A 24,940-nucleotide genomic window follows, 5' to 3' on the forward strand; every position below is an offset into this window, starting at 1 on the left:
GCAGCCCCCTCTTTCACTGCGCTGACAAAAGAAAAAGTCAGCTCACTCTCTGGGTGTGTGGTGCCGGTCCTGACCCAGTAATGCGGGGATGAGCGCGCGGATCTTTAAGCACCTGGGCTGATAAACAGCGGGCGTGACCGAGACAATCGGATTCTCCACCCGTGCGAATGTCGGCGGCCCTGTGCACCAGCCCTGTGCTATCCCCGGCAGGCTCTGGCCCTCTCCAGAGCAGACCGCCCTCCCCCACAGGTGGATCGAGGTGTGCCGCGTGTCTGCTGGTTGGCCCTGTGAATAATCCTCCACTGTAGATCAGCAGTGCGCCTCTCCACAGGGCGCTTACCCAGGGAGCGCCAGCATCCCCTCAGGGAGGAGTCAGGCCCAAAATCCCACGGGCGCCTCGATGGCCTTACCCCCTCTGCCCCATGGCAGCCTATTGGTGACTGGCACAAGGTATTGGGCCTTTGACTTCGGCTCAGGCGGTAAGAGCAGGCGTCTGGCGGTCGGAGGGTTGCCGGTTCGATCCCCCACCCTGGGTGTGTCGAAGTGTCCCTGAGCAAGACACCTAACCACTAACAGCCAAACGCTCCTGACGAGCTGGTCGGTACCTTGCACGGCAGCCAGTCGCCGTCGGCGTGTGAGCGTGTGTATGAACGGGTGAATGATAAGCATCAATCGTACAGCAGGATAAAGGCGCTATATAAATTCCGTTCGCATTTTCGAACGCGGCTACGTGCGTACCAGTCGTGGACACAGGACCGGTGGCGTGTGGGTGGTGTGGGCGGAGGTTCTTCCCCTGACTGCGGGGTGGGGGTGGTACGGCCTCGAGCCACATGCGGGGAACAGCGCGTGCGTGGGAAGCGGAGACGCAATCTGGGAAAAAGTCCCCGGCATTCAGATTTTCCCGTGCGCTACATAGCGGCTTTAACATACCACTCGTTTCTGTGGGATTCTGGGGTCACGTCTGTGGGAGTCCATATCCAATATAATACAACTGCTTTGCATATCTCATACATGTGTGTGTGTGTGTTCATGTGTGTGTGTGTGTGGGTGGAATAATTATACAACTGATTTGCATATCTCATATATGGGTGTGTGTAGTGTCTGTTACGATTCATATGTAATTGGCAAGGCTTATTGAAAAGGCCGTACACAGCGTCTTACTTGGCCTATGGCACGGCTGTGTTTTACAGCACACGTTGCACGACAAAAATGTAGATGGCTTAATTTCAGATGGAGCTCATCTCTCAGCAGGTCATTGGCAAGGCTTTCTGACAATTATCAGTGTGTGTGTGTGTGTGTGTGTGTGCGTGCATATGTATATCTGTGTGTCTGCATGTATGTGTGTGTGTGTGTGTGCACGCATGTGCATGTGTTTGTACATATGTGTGTCTGTGCATGTGTGTGGCTGTATGTGTGTGTGTGTGTGTGTGTGTGTGTGTGTGTGTGTGTGTGTGTGCATATGTATATCTGTGTGTCTGCATGTGTGTGGCTGTATGTGTGTGTGTGTGTGTGTGTGGTGGGTGTGTGTGTGTGTGTGTGTGTGTGTGTGTGTGTGGTGGGTGTGTGTGTGTGCCACCCTGTGGCCTCCTGTTGCCTGATGGGTAATATAGTCATGCTCTCTCAGTCAGTGATGGGATAGGTGAAGTGGCTGCTGATGCTGATGCAGTCGACCAGAACAATAACAGGGGACACCGTGGCCTTGGCGATGGCCATGGCTTTCCTTCAGACAGGATGTGAGAACCGCGGCTCGGAGCCAGAGAGACGTTCCGTACCGCTGCACACGTCCACAGCGTGGCCGTCGGGCTGTGCCATGTTCTCCTGTGTTCTCCCATTTTCTTCTGTGTTCTCCTGTGTTCTCCTGTGTTCTCCAATGTTCTCCTGTGTTCTCCTGTTCTCTCCTGTGTTCTCCTGTGTTCTCCTGTGTTCTTCCGTTTTCTCCTGTGTTCTCCCGTGTTCTCCCATTTTCTCCTGTGTTCTCCTGTGTTCTCCTGTGTACTCCTGTGTTCTCCTGTGTTCTCCCTTGTACTCCCGTGTTCTCCTGTGTTCTCCTGTGTTCTCCCGTGTTCTCCCGTGTTCTCCTGTGTTCTCCTGTGTTCTCCTATGTTCTCCCGTTTTCTCCTGTGTTCTCCTGTGTTCTCCTGTGTTCTCCCGTGTTCTCCCGTGTTCTCCTGTGTTCTCCTATGTTCTCCCATTTTCTCCTGTGTTCTCCTGTGTTCTCTTGTGTTCTCCCATTTTCTCCTGTGTTCTCCTGTGTTCTCCTGTGTTCTCCCGTGTTCTCCTGTGTTCTCCTGTGTTCTCCCTTGTACTCCTGTTTTCTCCTGTGTACTCCTGTGTTCTCCTGTGTTCTCCCTTGTACTTTTGTTTTCTCCTGTGTTCTCCTGTGTTCTCCCGTGTTCTCCCGTGTTCTCCTGTGTTCTCCTGTGTTCTCCCATTTTCTCCCGTGTTCTCCTGTGTTCTCCTGTGTTCTCCTGTGTTCTCCCGTGTTCTTCCGTGTTCTCCCGTGTTCTCCTGTGTTCTCCTATGTTCTCCCATTTTCTACTGTGTTCTCCTGTGTTCTCTTGTGTTCTCCCATTTTCTCCTGTGTTCTCCTGTGTTCTCCTGTGTTCTCCCGTGTTCTCCTGTGTTCTCCTGTGTACTCCCGTGTTCTCCCGTGTTCTCCCGTGTTCTCCAGTGTTCTCCTGTGTTCTCCTGTGTTCTACTGTGTTCTTACTCTGTAAATAGGCTATGCTCGTTCCTCGCCAGCAGTGGAACAGAGTCGGGCTTGAATGTCACGAGAGCCCGCCGGAGCGTTTTTGCAGACGCTTTTTGCGAGTTACTCAGAGATTGGGAGAGGTGATTTAACGCACAGCGATTTCACTGTGCTGCTCAGAGCCCCGTTCAGTGCAGACACAGCTTTCATCTCCTCCGCCTCTCCTCCTCCGCCTCTCTGTGCCGTCTTCGTTTCGGGCCTTCTGTGTTTAAGCACGTTTCATTCGACGCTGTGATGTTGAGCGCGAAAAAAGAGTGAGTGGAGAGTGTGGTTTTGAAAATTGTCCATTTCCACGAGGGGGGACAAACCGGTTGACAATGAGCAAGTTTGGCAACCGCCGTCTGCGAAATAACGGACGGAACAAAGAGAACAAAGAATCAATTTCACAGTTGGGTGAAGTGCGGGAGCATATTCGAACAAATTAATTCATTATAGCGTGAAGCTCGGCCCGGCCGCGCCCACAGTCGGAGCGGGAGCGAGAGAGAGACGCCACACAAAAGGGAAAAAATCTGTCTGCTAGAGCGAGTGCAAATTCTCCCGCTCCTTCCCGAAGAAATCTCTTTCGTTAGCGAGCGCTAATGCGATCCACCACTTAATCAGACCTATTAATTCATTCCATATCTGCCCCTGATTGCATTAACTCTGCATAGCGAGGAGGAAGTCTCTCCGCCGCCGGTCCGCAGATTAAGATCCCCGCGCCGGAGCTTAGCGCCGAGCACCCTGGAGTAACCCGGGAAATTATTACTGTACCGTAACGGGGACCGCGTTTAAAAAAGAAACGAGACAACCGAGTAAACGCCAAGTATTTCACTGTGAGTTGGGAGGACGGCGGGATCCGCGGTCGCGGTCACGGCGGGCGAGGGGGTGCTTTATCGCCCGCACGCCGCGGTCGGTTGTAGCGTCCCCGCTCTCCGCTTTAGGTGAGGAGCGGCTCGATTAGAGCCGTGATGGAGGACTGAGGAGGAGCCTAAGCGCCGCGCGCTGATCACGCTAACATTAACGCTAACATTAGCGCAACTGGGGCCTGCGGGGCTCCAGCGGCCCCGATCCGTGGATCGCGTGGGACGGGGGGACGGGGGGGGGGATCCGGATAAACGCGACACCCGCTAAAATAGCAGGAACTATAATTCCGGTCGTTTAACCGTACCTTGTTGCCACGGCAGCGCTCGCGATGGCAGTTAATTGCGGTGTGATTCGGCGAGGATGTGATTGAATTCAGGCAAATATTATATCGGTTCAATAGCAATGTGAACTTCATCAGGGAATCAAATCTACAAGCTATGGGGGTGTAAACATACACAGTCATGAGTACTGTACAAATATACGGAAAATGTATTGAAAAGCCAGAAAGTTCCTCATGTTATTTCCTGTTTTTTTCTGACAGAGTTCTAACTCTGTCTTTTTGAACGGCATTGCTGTCAGTTACCACTATTGTGACATCACAGGCTGTGATTGGTGTTGGTGGAGGTGTGTAGAAAACGGGGGGGTGGAGTGTACTCTTGAATTTTGTGAATGAGCCTGGGTAGTCTCTTGCACACAGACACAGTTCCTAACCTCCAGTCGCTCCTCCTCAGGTCTACAGCCATGCCGATTTGGTAAATGTGGCAAATGTGTTTGCTTAAAAGGTGCATGAGGTGTCAGCAATGGTTCAATCTGTTCTTTTATTCTGTTTTGTCTTTATGTTTGTTTTCCACTGATGTGCATTGAGGCTTCTGGCCTGTGAAATAATAGTTGAAGTGTATATGTAGGCCTACCTGATGCCCTGATATGTGTATTAAATCTCTCTCTCTCTCTCTCTCTCTCTCTCTCTCTCTCTCTCTCTCTCTCTCTCTCCCTCTCTCTCTCTCTCTCTCTCTCTCTCTCTCTCTCTCTCTCTCTCTCTCTGTCTCTCTCTCTCTCTCTCTCTCTCTGTCTCTCTCTCTCTCTCTCTCTCTCTCTCTCTCTCTCTCTCTCTCTCTCTCTCTCTCTCTCTCGGTCTCGATTGAGAGGATGGCCTGCATTCAGATAATTGCTTTGTGACAAGCTGTTTTGGCCACCCATTGAAAGCCCTGTTTGCCAGTAATTTTGCCATTAGTATTTATGCGTGATATTTTTCTCACAATGGTGCCCACTGTCCTCACAGTGGGAGGTACAGACTTTTCTATTGTGAGTTATCACAGTGTAACACTTTCCCCCTCTCCATCTCTCTCACTCACTTTCTCTCTCTTCCTCTCTCCCTCTCTCCCTCTCTCCCTCCCGCTCTCCATTCCTCTCTTCCCTACCTCGTTCCCTCCCTTTGCCTTACTCTTATTCTCTCATTAAGATTCAAAAATGCTTTATTGTCATTAAATAAACTAACAGTGCCAGAACGTACATACAGAAACCATTATAACAGTGTAATAACAGTGTTATTATATAGTAATAACAATAGCACTAATAATAATTGCTCACTCATTTTACATTGTTTTTTCTGGCATGGTGTCGTTACACTATACTCACTGCAGACATTTATCATTTATAGCATAGAGGTATATTTATAATTACTGTACGCAAGCAACAACCTACTCTGTGGTGTAGTATTTAAATGCATGCATTGGGAAATTGTATGGAAATGAAATGGCCTATAAACATAATGATTGGTTAGTTATTTCTTCTCCAGTTAATGAGCTAATTGTCAAATGAAACATCAAAGAGCATAGAATACAGAATGCAAATAAAGTAAGACAATTAAATTGGCAAGTTTCTTTTATTGTGTAATTACATATTTATTTTGGTTTTGAAATGTTTCTGTAATTGCATTTAACTGCTCAGTCATGCATTGGGAAGTGTTTAAAGGTGTTTAAGGTGAGGTGGGTTGTTCGTTTGGTTTGTTTTTCTCTCGGGGGTTAGGGAGTGGGACCAGAGGACCAGAGAGAAAGGCCTTGGCTTTCATCTGATGCTGGGGGCTTGGCCAATGTGACAGCAGTTGGGGTTGGATTTTGGATTTTTCCATGCTGTCTTTGGACTGTGATTAATTCAACCGATGTCCCGCTAATTTTAGCGTTAGCAGTGGACTGGCACCCCCCCCAGCTGAGCCTTCAGCAGCACTCAGAAGCCACACGGTACCTGATGCGATACTGTGTGACTGGGGGGGCCCAGCGTTAGACCAGAGACTGGACACGTACACAGGATCTCATTTCATTCATGTTAAGGAAGTTATTTAATGTGATCGGTGAAATAGGCAGGTCTGAGGATAGAGAGGGGGGGGGGGGGGGGGGGCGAGGGAGAGAGAGAGAGCAAGCACAGGAAACGGAGTGATAGGCATGGGGTGGGAGGGAGAGAGGGAGAGGGGTCGATAGGGGAGAGATGGGGGCGAGGGGGAGTGGGGCGAGAGAGAGAGCAAGCACAGGAAACGGAGTGATAGACATGGGGTGGGAGGGAGAGAGGGAGGGGGGTTGATAGGGGAGAGATGGGGGGCGAGGGGGGAGTGGGGCGAGGGAGAGAGAGAGAGCAAGCACAGGAAACGGAGTGATAGACATGGGGTGGGAGGGAGAGAGGGAGGGGGGGAAGGGTTGGGAGGGAGAGATGAGGAGAGAGAGAGAGAGACCTATCTCTGGAATAGATCTCTGAAATGTGTTGGCATCAGCCTGATGGAGCTGGAGCGACATCATAAGATGTGTACACGTGCATTATTAATATAATTATTTTTTTTATAGAAGGAAAGCTTACCTTAGAAATGTGGAATAGAGTGAACCATTCGTCGGCCATGTTATGGTGAGCCTCGTATTTTGGCGCCCGCTTGCAGTCCTTGGAGAGCCTTGAATTGAATTTGGACTGCGTAGTGGAATATTGTGCATTTGCAGCCAAGTGCAAGATTTGAATTTACACTATTTGCGTTTTACACATTGCGAATTTACAGCCTTTCCAGCCTCTTCTTAGTTGTGGGACAAAAAAAAAAAAACCTGAAAAGGCAGGATGATGCTTTTCAGAGGGGGAGAGAGAGGATTGGTTAATGCGAGAATAAAATACATGGAAATAGGTCAGGAATGGCAGTGGGTTGCTCTGTAGCTCACTCTGTAAAAGCGGCTGAGTGAGCATCGCGGTCTTGCATGGACTCTGGCCCGTGCCGGCGGTAACGGGGGCCAGCTTCCCTGCAGGGGCGGTGCAGAAATTGGCTTCACGACGCCCGAGGGGTGTACAGGAGGGATTCGGTCGGTCAGGGATAGCAGTGCTCATCGCTCGAGTTACTCTTGTTGGCCATCTGGGTGCCCGCGGTTGCTCTCTGAGCACGCCTGAGTATGATCGGGTCTCCTCCACACCCTGTCTGCACTTGTGGCTTGTGGCTTGTGGCACTGTGTACTTGGGAGGAGAACTGTGTCTTCGCTCTTCTGAGCTGGCAGCAGGGGGCATCTACTCTCAGCGAGCACTTTATTAGGAATTTTACTTTATTACGCCTACTTATTCATGCGATTATCTCATCGGCCGATTCTGTGGCAGCAGTGCAGTGCATACGATCACGTAGATACGGGTCAGGAGCTTCAGTTAATGTTCACATCAACCATCAGAATGGAGAAAAAATTATATCTGAGTGACTTTGACAATAGAATGATTGTGGTGGCAGAGAAGGGTGGTTTGAGTATTTCAGAAACTGCCGATCTCCTGGGATTTTCACGCATTCTCGTCAAATAAATAATTAATAAAATTAGTCTAATAAATACCTAATAAAGTTCTCACTGAGTGTATGAGCACGCTTGTACAAATTCTAGATTTAAAATTTGGGTGGGATTTTAATTGAAAAAAGTTAATAATTTATTGATATCTGTGCTGTCTTCAGCTGTCTGTGGTTAGACTGGAACATTCTGGAGGGGTGTTGTCAAAGGGAGAGCAACCTAAACAAGAACAGCGGAACAGATGAAATCGGAGCCTTCTTGTCGTGTAAATATGCAGGAGAAGGTGAAGAAAAAATGAAGGAGCTTACTGTAACAGTCTCGGATAAAAGCAAGTTAAATGTCACAGCGATGGACAGCCATTTTGTTCATTTGCAACACGGTCCTGAGTGGAATATGAAACAGATGCGATCTTTTCAGAACGCTCTCCTCAGCTGGTAAGGTAAACAGTGTTGTACTTAGGTGCTGAAATTGCAAACAAACAGTGGTTTTGTCCTAGATAATCTACACAGTAGAAAATGAGTGTTGAGAATTTTTTTTAATTAGCTGTCCACTGTGCCGTAGATGCATCTTGAATTGAATAACTTAATAATTAGTCATTGTAAAACTATTTTTTAACTTTTCAGAGCCTAGCTCCTCTGTGAAGAAAGATATTCTTATGACCACATTAATTGGAGGAACTGATTTTTAAAAAATACGTTTGAGTTATGGGCTCCAGAATTTAATGTGTTGATTAATTGGTGTGTTTTGTCTGAGCAAAAAAAAATTATTATGATGATGAAGGCAGTAGCTATCATCGCCATGGCAATTACAGTGGGGTGCAAAAATGTGGTCACCCCTGGTTTAAATGTTACAATGAATCTGTATGTGATCAAAAATAAAACCTGAACTCTAAATGGTACAGAGTTGCTCATTTTAAAGCATGATTGCTTTTCATTTGAATTTTTTACTGTTTATAAATTATTAAAATTTTGGGAACCCTTTTGGATTATTTTTTATTACTTTTAAAAGAGAAGGCCCAAACCCAGGTGATTTTTTTTTTAACATTTTTACATTCATGGCATTTCCCCCAAGATTTACTTGTTCGGGCTCAAATGAGTCAGGTGAGTATAATTCCAGGGCTGAACCTTTTATTCTATAGTAACTTAGAAGTAATTATGTGTCTTCTAAAGCGTCCAAATACAGTGGCTGTTCTGTTTGGTGTTAACAACCATGGGTTCGTCTAAACAGCTATCCAAGGATTTCAGAATTGAGATGGTTCATTTCCACCAAGAAAGAGAAGGCTACAAAAACTCTCTCAATGTTGTTACCTATTATGACTACCTATTCCATGTTTAGAAAATGAATGATGAAGGGAACAGTTGAAGTCAAGGCAAGGTCTGGAAGACCAATAAAGATTTCAGAATGGCCGAGACCTGGTGAGAAATGCTCGAAAGAACCCACACATCGCTGCGAAAGAGCTGAAAAAAAGAGTTGCAAACAACTTTAAACAACAAAGACCAACATGGCAGAGTTGCCAGAAGGAATGACCTCAACACAAAACTAAGCTTCTGTAGTATGCAAAAGAAAAGATTGAGAAGCCTGAAGCCTATTCAAACAATCTCAAAGAATGTATGTTTGGAGAAAAAAGGGTGAAGCCTTTGTAGAAAATAACACATTGGCGTTATGTGGCGGCTGGGGGCACAGGAAATATTGTGAGTGGAAGAAAGAATGGATTCCACCAAATACCAATAACTGTTCAAAGGTCAGTCCAGACATTGAAGTTGAAGAGAGGTTGAGTATTCCAGCAAGACAATGATCCAAAGCATACCTGAAAATCAACCGTGAAGTACCTCCAGGAAAGAAGGATGGAGGTTTTGGAATGGCCACCACAGTCTCCAGACTTGAATATTACTGAAAATCTGTGGAAAGATCTCAAACATGCTGTACATGCAAGGAGGCCGAATATTTTCTGCCAGGAAGAATGGGAAAAAGATTCCAAAAGTGGGAATTGAAAGACTCTTAACAGGCTACAGGAAGTCTTTACAGGCTGTTATAATTGCTCGAGGAGGAGTGACAAAGTACTAACTGACAGGGATCCCAAACTTTTGCACTGGGCTTTTTTAGTATTTTGAAACGGTAAAAAAAATTCAATGAAAAGTTCTCTTTAACGTTGTACCATTTAAAGGACAGGTCTGCCTCTGTTGACTTGGATATTAATTGTAAAAGGTTTTTGGCCACATTTCTGCACTACTGCATACTGACCTACTCCAACAGCAACTTGAGTCTGTCGACCATGGGAGGACATCTTCTGTAATGCACCCCACAAGAAGATGATGTCGCTAGGAGTCCATCACAAACTCAGTTATGGTCAGCTCTGGGCGTGTTTATGCAAGGCTTGATGCAGTCGTTAGTTCCAGACACTCTTGGTTACTCAGAGGTAATGTGTCTGCAGTGTGGAGAGAGAGAGAGAGAGAGAGAGAGAGAGGGAGAGAGAGAGGGAGGGAGGGAGAGAGAGAGAGAGAGAGAGAGAGAGAGAGAGAGAGAGAGAGAGAGAGAGAGAGAGCTCTATGCCCCCATTCCACTAAGGAAACACAGGCCATATAGGGCCAGGATCTGCACAGACCACTACATTCTCTATTTAGGTCTTCATCCTGATTTCTACTTGTGTATTTGAGTTAGCCATGGAGGCTAATTCGAATTTTTTCTAGACCTTTGAAGTACAAGTCTTTTGATTGTGGGAGGAAACATGAGTGCCTGGAGGATCCTGTATAGTGGCATATATACTGTATTTTCGTCTATTCACATATACAGATGCAGATTGCTTTCACATAGCATTGGGTAAGTTGCTCAAAAAGCATTTTATGGGACAATTGTTTGACTCATTCCTGACCAACCTGTGATTTAGGTACCCTAGCGTGCATGTTCTTTTGTATTATCATATAGTTGTGTATAGTGCTTTGTTTATTTGTATGCCTGTGTATGGTTTCTCGTCTTCAATCTAATATGAATAAATATACTGTACATGCAAGGACTTGCCCATTACTGTAAACATAATTAATGTATTATCATGTTCAATAGGAAAAAATTACTAACTTGCACTGCATTGATTACTTAATAATGTGAACAGTTACAGACTGTGCAGAGCCTGTATTTCGTCAATGATAATTAATGTATATTTAGCCTACAGAAAACAAGCATATGTGGTGTCTGCAGTTGTCAAACACGTATCTATATAAAGACCATATTACGGACAATGTAAAGGTGCTACGGTGTTTCACCACAAGATGTTTAAAAAAAAAAAAAATTATCATTCAAAGGTTGAGAGGAAATATGCTCACCTAAGCGTTTAAATCACCTGCGTATTCCGCGGACCGTTTCTGTGCGTTCAGTTCAGGGTCTTGGCGACACTACATATTGTTTAAACGGAGGCCTTGGCTTGGCACGCCGTCTGCTTAGCAAGTTCCCTCCCCGAGCCAAGTGTGCAGAGAAACCACGGCGGCCTTTGGAGAGCGTCTCGGTTTCAGTCTACGCGTTTGTTATTTACACGCTTTCCCTCTTCTCGTTTCAGGGCGAGCCGACGGCTGAAATCGAACGCGAAGATGTCAAAAAAGTGCGGAGACTGCGAATGAGTTGGCAGGTAAGGAAAGTGGAGCCACTTCTGCATTCCCCGGCGCGGATTATGTGTGATCATCCGGTCTTGGCTCTGGCTCTTTCTCGTACCACCTCCCCGCTGTCTGTCGAGGCGCGCTACGCTTGCATTTCAGACGGAATCAAAAGTGGACCGTTCCATGATCTTCCTGTCCTTCCAGTCACCCCTACCACAGGTCTACAGCCACGCCTAGCCTAAGGCTAACCTCCAGTCACCCCCACCACAGGCCTACAGCCACACGTAGCCTACCGCTAACTTCCAGTCAGCCCATCACAGGTCTACTGCCTCACCTAGCCAAAGGTTAAGCTCCAGTCACCCCACCACAGGTTAGCCTAAGGCTAACCTCAATGCCCCCCACTCCACCACAGGTCTACAGCCACGTATAGCCTACTGCTAAACTCCAGTCTCGAGTTACATTCAGTCTTACACCAGTTCCAAACCAGTTTGAGCTGGATGTATATCGCACAGAAAGTCCTGCGCAATATACTACTGATGTGAGTCAAAAAAAAAATTCAGTTGTTTCCAGGCGTTTGCAGTTTCTTCAGCAAGACAAAGTTTTTTAATTAATCTGAGCTAAATTTAACCGTTTTAAATCATCGCGAAGTAAGATTAAGTTTCTCCTCTAATCAAATGTATAACTTCTTGTTCCTCTTGATTTCGACCGTGCAAGACTCATTCTCATTCTGTGAAGAGTGCCTCCCTCGGACTGGCTCTACCCCCATCTCACCTTCAGAAGCAAGAGGAGCTGGGGTCAGGTGATACAAAGGGAGAACGCATTTACGTGATGGATTTATGCATCTCCTCAGTATATGGCCCTATTCTCTCGTACCCTGGAGGGAGTCATTGTGTAAATAACAGATGGTGACTTTGGAAGGAAAGCGCACTCTACTCCGAGTTGTCGTACTGAAGCATTGTTGATTTAATAGTGTGAAAAATAAGCTTGCAATATTGAAATGTATGTACGATGTCCTCAGACAGCTCTTTTCTGTTCGTACTTTCAGCTGTGTCTGACGGCGCAGACAAAGCCCTGTTATCTACTCACGCCCAGGATTTCATTGACGTTCTTGAATGTCATGTTGAAATTACATCAAAGCCATTGTGTACCGGCAAATGTGTATGTTGCGCTTGTGTTTGCCAGTGCATATGCATTGTGTGTGTGTGTGTGTGTGTGTGTGTGTGCATCCTGTAATACACTTGCCTGTTTCTACATGTGTCTGCTTGTGTGTGCACTACTTAGTCTGCGTGAATGTGTGTGTGTGTTTGTGTGTGTGTGTGCATCCTGTAATGCACTTGCCTGTTTCTACATGTGTCTGCTTGTGTGTGCACTACTTAGTCTGCGTGAATGTGTGTGTGTGTGTGTGTGTGGATGCCTGTGTGAATGTACATTGTTTGTGCGTTCATGATGTATACTGTGAGTGTGTGTGCTCGTGTAGTATGTGTGTGTATTTGTGTGTGCATGTACAGTATGTGTGTGTGTGTGTGTTTGCGTATGTGTGTAGAGTATGTCTGTGTGTGTGTGTGTGCCTGTACAGCATGTGTGTGTGTGTGTGTGTGTGTGTGTGTGTGCACATACGCTACAGTATGCTAGCATTTATTTCCGGTGATGGAAATACCTGTACTTTTCAATATGGAGCAGTCGTCTCTTGTATTATTGTATTAGTGTTCAGTACTTACTGTCCTGGACACTGCACACAACATTCAGTCCCTGGCACTCTGTCTCCACAGTAACTCTGGGGTAATATCCAGGTCCGCTCTTTATTTACCATAACCCCGGCCCCCGCCGGGCTCTGTGGTGTGAACACACCGCCACAGCGGCATTGCCGCGTCCTGGTGGAGAAGAGTGACGTCCGCGGTCCCGAAACGTCCCCGCTCCTGGGGGAACGCGCGCTGTGCGGTATAGCAGGTGACACAGGTGTCCGCGCCTGAGCTAACGCGTCGCCGGGGCAACGTAACGCGCGCTGAGGGACCCGGTAATGATTCCGCCGTGATGATGTCGCCGTCCTCGTGGAATTGCAGACAGACCCGCGCGAGGACGGAGCGGAGAGCGGTTAATTGTTCGTGAGGAGGGCTGTTGCAGCGATCGTCCACTCAAAGGCTGCTCCGACGAGTCTGGGGAAATCATGCGTGCGTGTGTGTGTGTGTGTGTGTGTGCCTAAGCGGTCACGTGTCAGGGGTGGAACTGAGGCAACAAATCACAATTGGCCTTCATGGGCATTAGGAAGGGTACGTGAGCATTCTGGTCTGTAGTAGAACAGCGGTGTATTACGGCGGTTAGGGAACTGCGTTTGTGTAACTGCCGGTTACATTCTACAGGTGGGGCACTGCCGGGTGAGTAAGGCGCTTGAGGAAATGTTGTTAACACACTGTGTAAATTGCCTCCGTAATTGTCCAGCTGCGTAAATGGATTGTGTGCAGATATGTAAGTTACCCTTGGAGAACAGCGTGTTCTAAATGTAATGCCGATGTGAAAGGATCAGCAGGGCTTGGCGTGTTTTGGTGTTAAGTAGCTTGACGCTTGAATCCTTATCCGGACTTCAGCTGGGATCACCTTCTGGAACCAGCGGTTGTCCCCGCACACAGTGGGCAGGGGTGGGGGGGTTGGTGGGGAGTGTGGGCTGTGCGGCCAGGTGCAAGAGGTCCACTTAGAGGAGAAAACCTCAACGTCTCCCCAGAACACCTGCGTGAAGCCGCGCGCTGCAAACGAACGCAATCGTACCCGTTTCGCAGAGCGGCGAGGGGCGTGGGGCGTGGGGCGAGGGGCGTGGGGCGAAGGGCGTGGGGCGTGGGGTGTGGGGCGTGGGGCGTGCGGCGAGGGGTGTGGGGCGTGGGGTGAGGGGCGAGGGTGAGGCAGCCCTGGGCGGGCACCTGGATGCGCGCTCTGAGATTTTTCCGCGACTAGCGCTACCCTCCAGGGCCACCCGCTTTTTCCGCCTGCGTCTCTTCCACTCCAGGACTTAATTGCTCAATTGAGGGCTTTTGTTTGCGTTTCCGCTCACTCGGAAAATCACGTCTCTACCAACCCCCCCCCCCCCCCACCACCACCACCACCACCACCAACACCCCCCTCTCCTTAGGGATTTACATACAGAAGCCATTATTAACCCATCGGCTCAGATATCACAGCGTATTTATTCCTGCTCCCACGGCTTACTTATTCACTTGTGTTCTTTATTTATTTCTAATCCTCTCCTTCGTATGGCTGGCTGATGGCCCTGTGTGCTGTCGACACCATGGATCCTGTCACGGTTTACATACATGCTGTTGTTGGAGTAAAGATCAGCAAAACCCCAATGGAGGACGAACAGGCCACTCAGCTCATCTGAGCTCAGAATTCACCAACAGACTGCGGCCCCATTTTCTGTACCGCAAGAAACAAGAAAGTACTTTAGTCTTATATTTAGATTTTCTATTCCATTTTTTTTGCTAAATAAGACAATTTTGTCACTCTCACAGACTCGTTTCAAGATTTGCCAATGGGAAAAGAAAATTTCACTTGTCAAGCAAATGGTAACTTGAAACAATCTACTTGAGATACATTTTCTATCTAATTACAAGACTAAAACACTTTTGCAGTGTACAACCTTTAGCACATGCAAAGCTTATAACACAACACAACCAATGATTGGTGCAAAACAGACGTGATTAACGATCCTTGGTCCTGTTATTGTTCAGTGTGTGCTCCATGGTTTTGCGTGTACTAAAGGTGTCGTGAATGGGGCCCTCTGTTTGCAGGTAAAGGCTGAGCATCAATGGACTGAATGGCCTGTTTCTCCTCTTTCCTCTCCTGTTCTGATGAAGGTCTTGGAAAATCAGACCTCAGAGTATCCAGCACTGCATAGGTCCTGGACTTCAACACCCAAAGGGTCTCAGCCTGGCCAACATCCGCATATTGTCCAAAAATAAAGTGAAAAGCCTGAGTTGCATTTTCACCTACTGAGCAGTATTTACACAGTGGCACAATTTCCTGCACTGAAATGGGTGGTTCTATGTATAAAAAGAGCTCTAATACCTCCACGGATCACCCGGTTTAGATGTAAATACCTTCAAATGGAAGGGAACTGCACATTAGCCTCACATTCATTGTTTAATTTCAAATGTAATGTGCCGGAATATCGAGCCAATACAACAGTAATTGTACCATTGTCCAAACACTAATGGACTGCACTGGGCAGTATCTCCTCTTGTTCTAAATACAGGAAGGGATGGTGAGATCTTGTGTGATCAGTGGCACTCTAATGTGAACCAATCACAGCCTTCTTCCGTAGGGAGCAGAGTCTTTTGATTGGTTTTTAGGGGTCCGTGGTTGACACCATGACGACCTCTCAGGGGTGTATTCCTGCCTCTTGCCCCCTGCATGCTGGAATAGGCTCCAGCCCCTCACACGGACACACGCACACGCACACACACAGACACACAAGCAAACAGTACACATACACGCGCACACACACACACACACACTCACAGACACACAAGCAAACAGTACACATATACATGCACACACAGTCTAAAAAAATACATTAAATCATGCTCACACACGTGTGCACAGTTGCACAAAGACACACTTGCACAACCAAACAGCCACAGCTATGAGCACAAACACTCATGAACGCAGACATGCATATTCAAGCGCACAACTACAGTACAGAAATCAATAGGCAACCACACACAGGCACACACATTTTCATGAGTGCATTTGATAGAGTGCTTGGGACATTTATTGTGATAGAAAATGTGTAGGGAGATTGATATGGACTGATACCCATCTCGTCAGCACACTCTTCTGGTCCTCTCAGTTTTCAAATGATCAATAAGGTGTCAGTATCAGATCCTGGCTCTTGGTTAATTGGAGGGATGAATCAAGTACTGCTGCCACAGCACTACGAGGGAGGACAAAGGCTTTTCACATCGTGTGTGTGTGTGTTTATGTGTTTGTGTGTGTGTACGTTTGTGTGTACTGGTCTGTGTGTGTCTGTGTGTGTGTTTGCCCATTCATCCAGTGAATGTGTCACCTCGAGGTCAAATTTAGGCCATAGAAGAGACAAATTATGGGCCGCCTGTCACATCGCATATATAGTATAAACTGACCAGTGAAGACGGCGCATCCATTTACCCAATGTAGTTTCTGTTTTCGGATTTGTTTTAATTTACTTGTCCCTGTAAAACTGTGTTTTATTGCTCATAAGCTCCTTTGTCAGTTTCGAGTCAAAAATTAATAGCCAAATAAAACCACCCCACCATATAAACAACAGGAGTAAACCTTCTCTTAAGGTAAACAACCGTTAATAAACTACAAGAAACACGGAATAAAAGTTTTCCTCCCCTCTGGGTTTATTCCCTATTTGCAAATTGTGAAAGCTTTTCAATAAAGCCCCTTTTATTTATTGCCTTGTTTTGAATCTAAGCAACGTTATTGGCATCACCTTCAAAGCAGCATATTTTCTTTATCAAGACCCAGCCTTTAAAAGAAAGAGTTTACGAGTTGTGTAGATGGGTCATTTTTTAAATAATAATCAAGCTTTATAATTAGTCTTCAGGCAACATACTGTATGTTGACTCCCACTTAATATAACTCCTTTATTCACTGGCCAAATTGCGTTTTGTTCTTTATCATTCTAGTTTTATGTTGATTTGTTTGATGTATTCAGGTGGAAATTGGTCGTTTGGTATGCTGGATGTGTACACCTCGTTCTTCTACAGAAAGGCTGGTTCTAAAATGGCAGACGCAGCACAAAAAGTGTGGGGGACCATAAGGTATTGTCTGTTTCGGTTGGAGAGAAGGTTATTGCTGATTCATGCTGTCCACAGAGAAGCCCGTCAGTGAGAACACGCACGCAAACGCAGTGTCCGCATTCATTCATGACATACTGAGATACATTTTGAGCTATTCTGAAAATATTTGCTGTGGCCATGTGCAGTGTGAAGTGTTCTTGCCATCATCATTTTAATATTTTATGATCTTGCAAAGTTTCTCGTTTCTGGTAAGAGCCTCTGACGTGGGTTTTCACCCAAGGCAAGCTTGTGTCGAAAAGTCATGGGAGTGAGTGGTGTGCCCTTTATTATATAGATTTTTTCTAAAATAAAATAGCTACCAGCTTTGCTCGCAACTTGCCAGATGAAATCTTTCAGAAGCTAACAAGCACAACTTGTATTACTGCTCATGTCAAGTCAAAGCACCATCACCAAAGGCTTCGCTGAATGTCCAAGGCCACGTCAGGGGGCCTGTTTCCACCAACAAGGCAGCTGTTTGACACGCTAATGAGTTTTATGCAAAAACGTGTTTTAGAAAATCGGTTGTTTGGCACTGTGAACTTTGTGAATTTTCCATGTTCTTCTGGAACTAGTTCTTCGCTGTGCATGTTTGTGCTGACACTGAGTGGGTTCCAGGTTCAGCTGTGTGCTACTTAATGCAGCTTTGTAACTTTGCTGTGTGTTTATCAGTTGATAAATCTTAATTAACAGTGTTATGTTGTCCTTTTGTGCTTCTCCCAAATATATATAGTATTAAAAATACTAGGCTTAAAAATAAAGGCTGTTTATCAGATGAAAAGTTAAGCATGTATAGTGTAGATGTTAAAACTGTTCTTTTGATCGGCTTGCACATTTGCCTCGACTTACTCAGGTTTTCAGAACGTGAGAATGTTGTAAATATGAAAATCATCTTCCTTTCATTACTGAGATGATTAATATTTATTTTTAGTACAAATTCATTTTCTGATATTATTTTCTTAGACAGCTGAGTCTCGGGAGCACGTAGGTTCCTAAAAATCACGCTGTGTTTCAGAGCGCTGCTTCGCTGTTCTGATATGTTTTCACAGTGTTATTGTAATATTATGTGGATGTTTCAATAAGATATTGCCACTACATGGCAAAAACATTGTGAGGCTGCTCTGTGCATAATTCTGCTTGCTATCTCTATCGCTCTCTTTCTCTCTCTCCCTCTCTCCCTCTATCTATCTGTCTATCTATCTATCTATCTATCTATCTATCTATCTATCTATCTATCTATCTATCTATCTCTCTCTCTCTCCCTCCCTGTCTTGCTCAGCCTGTTGAACGATGCTCGGCCTCATTCCATATGCTGAGGTTGATCAGACGTTCCGTTATGAATGGCTAAATTGCCGGAAATTATTCATGGTTAACATTGGGCGCACGGGCCTCCTCCCCACACAACTGCCTTATTTTTTTTTTACTTTTTCTTAATCGTTCAGACAACTTAAGAACTGCAAATGCAATCCTCAGAAAGCTCCAAAGGCATTTTCAGTTTGTCCTTGCCAAAACACTGACAGTAATTTATTTATCAAAAAGACGCTTTCCAAATGTATTTTATTTCATTTTTTTGCATTTATTTCCTTTCCCCATAGCGCTCTAGATCTGCATTTATTTATTTATCAATTTATATATTTCTTCATGCCTGGTGTTTTCCAATTATCCCCTCATGGCCTGCTCTCTTTCAGAGAGAAATGTTCCTCCTACAGCTAGAAAAACAAATCGTGCAAAAGGGCTTTAATGGGAGGGTTGAAAGAGCCAGTGACAGGAATATTGTCAGACAACCGTTCGGAAGAGAGAGTTTGTTTTGAAAATAATGGGGAGTGCTTTTCGTGATGGCAGTGCGAGCAGCCGCTTAAAGCAGCCACGCCTGTCCTCTCTCTCTCTCCGCTGTAAGAGTACAGGGGTCCGAAGCCCGTCGCCAAAACACCGCTTACGATTTAAGAGTTAGCATAAAGTCTGACTGGAAAAAAACGTGTCATCTCAGCCGGGTGCAACATGAAAGGTATCGACTGCAGGAAGTGAAGCATTTAATCTCCCACTGCTCGGAGGGAGAGAAAAAAAAAAAAGATAATTTCAGATTTCGTTAGATTCTGCGGGTGACTGAACTGCGGGCGCAGAAGATGATGCACTCGTAATTTAGTTTTGTTGTAAGAAACAGGAAGAGAGATTCCAAAGTGAAAAATACCACCGCTGGAAAAGTAAGAAACGGGCTGTGTCTGACAATCCATCTGATCAGCCGACTGCTTCATTCAGCTACTGATTGATCTGCTGTGTTGGTGGTAGTAAAGCATTTTGTAATTTGGAACTTTTGTTTGTTACTTTTTTGTTATTCCCGACTAAATTCAGCGAAGAGTATCATGGCTCTCTTATGGTAAATGGTTGGCATTTATATAGCACCTTTATCCAAAGTTCTGTACAATTGATGCTTCTCATTCACCCATTCATATACACTCTCACACACCAACGGCAATTGGCTGCCATGCAAGGCACCAACCAGCTCATCTGGAGCATTTAGGGGTTAGGTGTCTTGCTGAGGGATACCTCGACACACCGGGATTGAACCGGCAACCCTCTGACTGCCAGACGACTGCTCTTATCTCCTGAGCCAATGTCGCCCCATATCTGGCCTATGTATTGACAATGCCTTCAAATGCACATGTACAAACACACGCAAGCAGGCACACAAACACACACACACAAACACACTCAGACACATTAACATAGACACATACGCACACTCAGACACGCAGACATGCACACACACAAACACACACCGACATGCACGCACACACACACACACACAAACACACTCAGACACATTAACATAGACACATACACACACTCAGACACACAGACATGCACACACACAAACACACACCGACATGCACGCACATACACACACACACACACACACACACAAACACACTTTGCAAAAGAGTGGAGCACCCTGACTTCATGTTCTTCCTCTCGACTGGGAAAGTCTGGAGATAATAACACAGAAACTGCCTGGAGTTTTTGCTATCATACGGCTACGGTGACTCGTTAATTATGAGCTTACAGCTTAAAAAGCAGTGCTATGAGCTATTTTGACTGCAGTGATCTTGGAATTAAGTGTCTGAAGAAAATAATTCTAGTAAATATGAATTTGACAGTATAGCACTGAAAACAATGTTAGTGGGACATATGCTACACGTCAACAGCCAACGCAAGACAGATTTATGAATCTTTGGGGCATCTGAATGAACGAATTTCCACGGTTTGAATCTGGCCAAACAAGCTGGAGCTTTACACCGACGCTGAAAAGAATTGCCTGGCACTGCACAGTGCAACACGGCACAGCGCTTCTTCACAACATTAGACCTTGATCTTGTCTTTTTATCCGTCCACAAGCGGTCAAAGTGAGGAACTCTTCAACGGGGGGAAAAGCGATCCTTATTAGGGCATCCATTGTCCTCGCGGTCGTTCACTTCAAAGCTATCCTGAAAGGCGTGATCGATAGCAGCAGAAACGGTTTCGCTGTTACGCTGATATGCGTGGGAATGTCACGCGACACATCGATGGCGCTAAAGCACCCCTGGGGCGGGCATTTCGTTCGCCCCTTTTCGCCTTTTTTTTCTCCCCCCGTCAGGCTCGAGTCGCGGTGAAGAACGCTTTTTTTTCTGCCGAAGGTGGCGGCTCACGCAGGCATGCCGACAGTGATGTTCCCTCTCTGGGGGGTTGGCATGGTAACCAAGGACAGGAAGTAATGCAATGCCAGCTGGGGGAAAAAAGGAAAAAAAGGAAAAAAAAAAAGAAAAAAAGAAAAAAAAGCGGTCACTAAGGAGACAGAGAGCAGAAAGTTTGGGAGCCGGGGAGGCAGCTGGGCCATCAATGGGAGGCGGGGAGCGTGAGGCTTTTGAATGTCAGCAGCCTGCGGTAACTGGGCCACGCTCCCGTTAGCATGGCGCTCACGTCCCCGGCACATGCGCGGTACGAGCGGGTCGCCCGGGCGACGGCCACCGGCCCCGCGCTCGCGGCGTGTCTCCCCAGCCCCCGTGCACCGCTCCGCGTTTATTTGGGACTTCGTCGCAGGTTAGAGAGAAATAGTATTGCCCTGGAAATTCACAAGAAAAAAAAAAAGAAAACGGTCTGTAATTTAGCTCTCATTCACATTCTCGCTGCCTCTCTCTCTCTCTCTCTCTTTCCCTCTCTATGTCTCTCTCGCTCGACATCGCTGTTTCGCTCTCTCTCTCTCTCTCTCTCTCTCTCTCCCTCTCCCTCACACAGATTCACAGATGAAGGAACCGCGTCACGTTAAAATACCGACCCTTCCAATAATAACTCCATTGTCCTGGAGGGGTTTTTGGGTGATATGTTATTTATATGTTTTTTTATTTGGCACATACGTGTGTGTGTGAGTGTGTGTGTGTGTGGGTGTGTGTGTGTGTGAACCTGCTGCACCTAGTCCGGTAGTAAGCGCAACGACAACAAGGTGTTTTTGTCATATCGTATCCGTTCATCTAGGTAGTGATACTGTAACATACTCTTTCATCGCAGTGATGGAGTAGTATCGTATCTGTTCATTGAGGTGGTGTTGTGTAGTATCTGTTCATGGAGGTGGTGTTGTATAGTATCTGTTCATGGAGGTGGCATGGTATCTGTTCATGGAGGTGGCATGGTATCTGTTCATGGAGGTGGCATGGTATCTGTTCATGGAGGTGGCGTGGTATCTGTTCATGGAGGTGGTGCTGTCGTATCGTATCCGTTCATCTTTCCTCGTTCTAATTTCAGCGTGATGAAGCCAGCGCCTACCAGGAGGTGACCTGATTCTGTTTTGCATCTCATTATAACCCGTCTCCACGCGTGCTGCGCTCAGGGTGGCGTGATGTCATTTCCTGTGCTCCGTCCTCTCCGTGACAGAGAGCTCATTCAGCACTGTGCCCCACCTTTGGCTCTGGGTTTAAAAAAAAAGAAAAGAAAAAGTGAGGTTGTTGTCATCGTCTCTTTAACGTCGTAGAAACATGGTAATTAGAAAATTAGAGAGCACGTGTGTGTGTGTGTGTGTGTTCCAGAGAGAGAGAGCGCCTGTGTGTGTATGTTTCAGAGAGAGATAGAGATAGAGAGATAGATAGGGAGTGAGAGAGAGATAAAGATTGAGTGAGTGAGAGAGAGAGTGTGTGTGTGTATGTGTTTGTCTGAGAGATAGAGAGTGTGAGAGAGAGAGAGAGAGAGAGAGAGAGAGAGAGAGAGAGATAGAAGAGGTTCACAGTAGCAGGCTTTGTGCTCTCCTCTTTGCCCGGAGGAGGATCCGTCACCCCGCTCTGTTGTGGGTATCGCAGGGCTGCGTATCTGAATCACCGCACACCCGCTGCCCTCCCTGCCGGTAGCTACTCCCCTTTTCTATTTGCATTCTGCTATTTTACATCCTTTTTTGACTCCTTTTCTTTCTTCCTCAACATGCTATTGATTTATGACATCATGCAGGGATTGGCCTTGCGCTCTGCTCCCTTGCCAGAGTGTATTTCCTGCTGGTTGTGATGAGGGGTCGTAGCCCGCGTGTGGGGATGGCGGTGAACGTGTTTTGTGAGGGAGGCTTGGTGTCAGGTGCAGTTCTCTGAGGCTCAGGGACGTCTTCACGAGTCTCACTGGAGCCAGCCCAAATAAGAGCGCTGAGCACAGCCGTGGAGTAACCAGGGAGTGTGTGTGTGTGTGTGTGTGTGTGTGTTTGTGGATGTGAACATTCCTGTGTGCGTGTGAGTATGTGGCTCTGTGTGTGTGTGTGAATGTGTGTTTGTGTGTGTTTGTGTCTCTGTGACTCTGTGTGTGCGTGTGTGTGTGTGTGATTGCGCACGTGTATGTCTGCATATGTGTGCATGTGAGTATGTGGCTCTGTGTGTGTGTGATTGTGCTTGTGTGTGTATGTGTGTTTGTGTGTTTGTGTGTTTGTGTGTGTTTGTGTCTCTGTGACTCTGTGTGTGTGTGTGTGTGTGTGCGTGTGTGTGTGTGTGATTGTGCACGTGTATGTCTGCATATGCGTGCGTGTGCATGCATGTTCACATGCTTGTGGGTGTTCATGTGTATTCATGTGTACGCGTGAGCGCGTATGTGCGTGCATGTGTCCATGCCTGGGCATATGTGAGTATATGCACACACACACACCCACACACACGTCCTCTGTTGTAATTGTGAGGCACGTCCCAGCTCTCTTCAGCTTCTCCCTGGGCTCCCCATGGCTGCGACCACATGTCCCTCCGCTCTGTGGAAGAGGAGCCGGAATGGCGGCCGGCCGCCCGGGTTAGTCAGCGGTGTGTGTGAGCACTTCTGGCCCGCGCGCGGCAATCCCGCCGCATTCTTCCTGTCTGAGCTCGAGTTTGTCACCTCGTGAAAGACCTGCCCCGGATCGCGCTCCGCTCCGAGGGCCCCCCGGAACGCGGGGCCACCCCCCCCGGGCGGCTCGACAGCCGGAGAGACGGCCCGCTCCCGGGCCGCGCGTCTGACGACAGCGGGGAGCCGAGTCTCCGCTTGTGCCGTGTGGGTCGGCTCCGTCGCCTAGCTACCGTCGCCACGCTGTTACCGAGCTGTCACGGAGGCATCGGTGTGCCTGGCGCACGTGCCCGTCGCCACCAGCTCTGCCCAAACAAAATGGCCGACCCGCCAAGAAATAGGCCCAAATGTCCCAAGAAATGGCCCACCTCCGCACACGCACGAGAACACACGCACACACACACACACACACACACACTCTTTCTTCCCCACACTGTAGCATTTCATTCATCAGAACCAGGACTGGGATTCTGATGTCCACGTCATACCTTGTTGGTTTTGTGGTCTCCCAAACCCAACGTCATCGAGGAGAAAACGGAGACCCGCAGAGTGGGGCGGACGGTGAAGGAACCGAGGCACGGGGCGGTTTTCAAACCGGTGCAGGAAACGGGAATCGCCTGGAGGCGTTTGCTTAGAGGCGTGTCTCTCGGACGAGGTGTTCCTGAGGGAATGTCGAGGCTGTGTTGGATCAGCGGGTCGCTGGGGCCTCTCCGTTTCAATGCTCGGGATTCCTTTATGCCAGGGCGTGTGACCTCTCTGATTGGTCGGCCTGATCATGCCCCCTGCCGGTCGCCAGATTCCAGCTTTGTCCTGGAAACGCTGCCTTCTCACCCTACCTTAGTCTTTTAGAGGATTCTTTTTGACTTGGTGCAAAGGGACCTGTCCCAAAACACCATAAATCTGCACCTCCCCGCCCCCACCTTCTCAAATGCCACCAGCTTGATCTCTCCCTGCCTGACAGCCATCCACAGAGAGAGAGAGGAGAGGGGGAGAGGGAGGGAGATAGATAGAGAGAGGGGAGGGATGGAGAGACAGAGAGTGAGAGAGAGAGTGAGGGAGGGAGGGGAGGGAGGGAGAAAGGAGGTGAGTGAAGGAGAGAGAGAGGAGGTGAGTGAAAAAGAAAGAGACAGAAGGAGGGAGAGAGGAAAGGAGGAAGAGAGTGGGAGGGAGGGAGAGAGAAAGAGTGGGAGGGAGGGAGAGGAGAGGAAGAAAGAAGGGGAGATAGGAAGAGAGAGTACAAGAGGGAAAAGGAAAGAGACTTATAATGACAGAGAGAGAGGGAGAAAGCAAGGGAGGGAGAGAGGAAGAGAGATAAAGCAAGGGATGAAGAGAAGAGAGAGAGAGAGAGAGACGTGCTGCCAACCCCTCCTCCCCAGAGGGATACGGAAGTTAAAAATGTATTCATTTCTTAATCTCATTTTTGTTTTATCGCTTTTTCAATCTAATTCCCTGCCTGATCTAAATCCAGTTTCAGAGACGAATCTCTGGAGCGGCTCTGCTTCTCTGGGTCTTTTTTCTTTTTTTCTAGGAATGTTTTCTTTTTGTAGCTCTTTGAGATTTTTTATTTGTATTTTTTTTGCTGTCTTTTGCTGTTTTCACTTGTGTGATTTAGGACAAGGAGACATGTGATTGGATTACCGGGCTGTGTTATTCTGTGTAGAACTCTATAATTCAGTGCTGAAAACACTGTTTACTCTTACTGAGAGTTGCCATGGTTTATTGAATGGATACATGAGAGTGCATATTTTGTTACTATGGAGATATATATGTATCTGCATTATCTCCATGGAAACTGAGTGTATACTGTCTGTGTTTATATACAATGGGCTCCAGAATTATTGCCACCCCTGACTGGCATTGCAC

At 47.1% G+C, this 24,940-nt stretch overlaps 1 protein-coding gene across 2 annotated transcripts in view; it reads left to right on the plus strand.

Moving 5' to 3' along the window:
* lrrc4ca (leucine rich repeat containing 4C, genome duplicate a) overlaps positions 1 to 24,940 on the plus strand; it is an 87,724-nt gene that overhangs the window by 56,424 nt on the left and 6,360 nt on the right. For both annotated transcript variants that reach the window (XM_061222419.1, XM_061222418.1), the window contains exon 2: positions 10,925 to 10,993. The gene's annotated coding sequence lies outside the window, so the exon portion shown is untranslated. The remainder of the gene's footprint in view (positions 1 to 10,924; positions 10,994 to 24,940) is intronic.

This window comes from Conger conger, chromosome 15, assembly GCF_963514075.1.
Source record: "Conger conger chromosome 15, fConCon1.1, whole genome shotgun sequence".
In the NCBI taxonomy this organism is placed as follows: Eukaryota; Metazoa; Chordata; class Actinopteri; order Anguilliformes; family Congridae; genus Conger; species Conger conger.